This window comes from Suricata suricatta, chromosome 4 (genome assembly GCF_006229205.1).
Source record: "Suricata suricatta isolate VVHF042 chromosome 4, meerkat_22Aug2017_6uvM2_HiC, whole genome shotgun sequence".
NCBI classification, from domain to species: domain Eukaryota; kingdom Metazoa; phylum Chordata; class Mammalia; order Carnivora; family Herpestidae; genus Suricata; species Suricata suricatta.
In genome coordinates this window covers 11986129-11988499 of record NC_043703.1, presented here as the reverse complement: position 1 = coordinate 11988499, position 2371 = coordinate 11986129, and the positions used below count along the sequence as shown (strand labels likewise).

The window sequence follows — 2371 nt, the reverse complement described above, 5'->3', positions numbered from 1 at the left end:
CTCCCTGCCGGCCGAGCGGCGCGGGGGAGGAGGCCGGCGGGCGGGTGCAGGGAAGGGGCCTCAGCCCCGGCGCCCGGCGTGGGGAGGAGGGGACCGAGTCGGAGCCGGGGCTTGGCCGCGTACACGACCCCCCCCATCTCGACCCCCACCCCCGCCCCCGTCCGGTTCCGCGGGCAGGGGGCCCTGGCGGCGAGGCAGCGGTGAGCGCCAACTCTGAACTCTGCCATCTTCTTCCTGCTGCAGACTAGCCCACCCCGCTCCATCCGCCCCCCTGGAAGTGGGCCCCAGGCGACCTCCCCGAGGGCAAAGTCTGGGTAACGGAGACCTCGGGAGGAAGAGTGTCCGGCGGGGCCAGTTCAAAACTACCAGGGCGGAGCTTCTTCCGTGTCTGGGTGAAGTTTTCGACGAACCCTAGGAGGAAACCGAGAGGGGAGAGGTCGAGAGCTGTTAACTCCCAGTGCTTTTGCTGCTTGAAAACCGTCCCACTTGGAATGCTAGGCGCTAAGACAGCTAAGCATTGGGGGGCTGAACCCCACCATCTCCGGGCTCCAGTCCCCGGAGGGAGCGTAGACCCTGGAGAGGGAGAAATGGGGGAGGGAGGGGCAAGGAGGAAGGGAAGACAATCAAAGGAAACTTGTGTCTAGACTTATCCCGGGCTCTCTCGCTCTCTCTCTCTCTCTCTCTCGGCCGCCTGCAAAAACCCAGGCCAGTACTGCCTTCACTTTTTAGTGACTGCAGAGGAAAGAAGCTCTAGAAAGTGTTTCACGTTACAGTGACTAGCAGTGGGAGACACTGATGTGATCGCTGCTCCTCAGATTGTTGGGACCTGGCATTCACTCATGCGGGTGAGTGCCCATATCGCTGTGCGAAGTTGGACGTACAAAAAGTGAGCCCCCCGGTGATCTTGAACGATTGGAGGAAACTAAAGCCCTCCACCGAGGTAAGGGGTGTTTACCCAATGATGTGTCTCAGTATCCTGAGAATGTTGCCTCTGGTGTTCTGGTTCAGGCAAAGAGTGGGGTGCTAAAACTTAATCCCCACTTTCCTTTTGGAATTGTGCATGTTTCTCCTCAGGTTGTCACTGGTGCATCATCTTCAGCTGGGAATCCGGCCTCCCACACGCACTGCTAAGAGAATGTGGCAAATACAAACTTTAGAAAAACGTTGAGCCCTGATAACCTAAGAGCTTACCATCTTGTGTAAATTTCGTGTACCTTATAAATAGGTCGGTGAAGAGATGAAGAGCAAAACAAGCAAGGGCAAACATCTTTAAAATGTTCATATGCCTGGGGCACCTGGGTGGCTCAGTCAGTTGAGAGACCAACTTCAGCTTGGGTCATGATCTCAAGGTTCATGAGTTCAAGCCCCACACGGGCTTGCTGTCAGCCTGTCTGCCCAGAGCCCCTCTTCGGATCCTCTGTCTCCCTCTCGCTGCTCTTCCCCTGCATGTGCTCCCCAAAATAAATAAATATTAAAATGTTCATATTCCCCAACCCAGAAAAGTTACTTGAAGTCACACATCTATGGATACAAAAAGATGCATGTAGGGAAAGCCATCATTGTGGGAAAACTAGGAACAGATTAAAGTTTTAACAGATTTTTAAGTAAATGATAGTATTTTTATACAGTGAGTACTACATAGTCATTAAAAATGATGTGTTACAATATTTAGTAGCATAGAAAAGTAATTTCACTATACCTTGTTAAGAAAGAAAAACACAGGGCACAAAACAAATGTATACCCTGACCTCAAGATACTTCATATATATGAAGTTATATTTGAGTATATAATTTACATATTTATATAACGTTATGTGTAACAGAGAAAAACCTGGAAGTATATACACCAAGACTTAGCAGCGGCTATCCTTGGAATTAAGGAGGATTTGTTTTCGTCTATAATCAACCAATAAAGACCTCATGCTAAGAATCTTCCGGGTTAGCAGGCAAGGCAATGATGACATGACAGCAAGATCAGGAGGAAGAAACAAGATAGTGGACAAAAATGTTCAGGCACTGAACTGAGGCATTACCACTGGAAAACTCTCAAGCATCAGAGCCCAGATTGCATGACAAACATTTTTCGACAAATAAGCCGTGGTGGGGGAGGGGAACATTGGATCACAATAATCTTGTATAAAAAGTAATCAGAATCCCATTTCATATCCAGAGGCCAGAGAGGCCAAGAACATGTAGGTGATAATGGGACACGACTTATCTGGAAACAGTGGCTACCTTTCCTCAGCTGGTCTATTTCCCTACCTACTTTTCCCTGTTATTTTCCCTGTTTATCTCCTCACCCTGATTGAACTTCATTTCCTCCTTGGACCATATTTATACCACTGAGCACAATTCTCCTTGAAAGAGAAGA

At 49.3% G+C, this 2371-nt stretch overlaps 1 long non-coding RNA gene across 3 annotated transcripts; it reads left to right on the top strand.

Annotated features, from left to right (window-relative positions):
• Positions 1 to 10: 10 nt before the first annotated feature.
• On the top strand, positions 11 to 1337 carry LOC115289361. 3 transcript variants are annotated; one of them, XR_003907580.1, is made up of 3 exons: positions 11 to 200; positions 730 to 940; positions 1075 to 1337. It is a non-coding gene; the product is annotated as an uncharacterized LOC115289361 (long non-coding RNA). The 3 variants fall into 3 exon arrangements; XR_003907578.1 differs by having other exon boundaries at positions 706 to 940; XR_003907579.1 differs by lacking the exon at positions 11 to 200 and adding an exon at positions 325 to 436 and having other exon boundaries at positions 706 to 940.
• The last annotated feature ends 1034 nt before the right edge of the window (positions 1338 to 2371 follow it).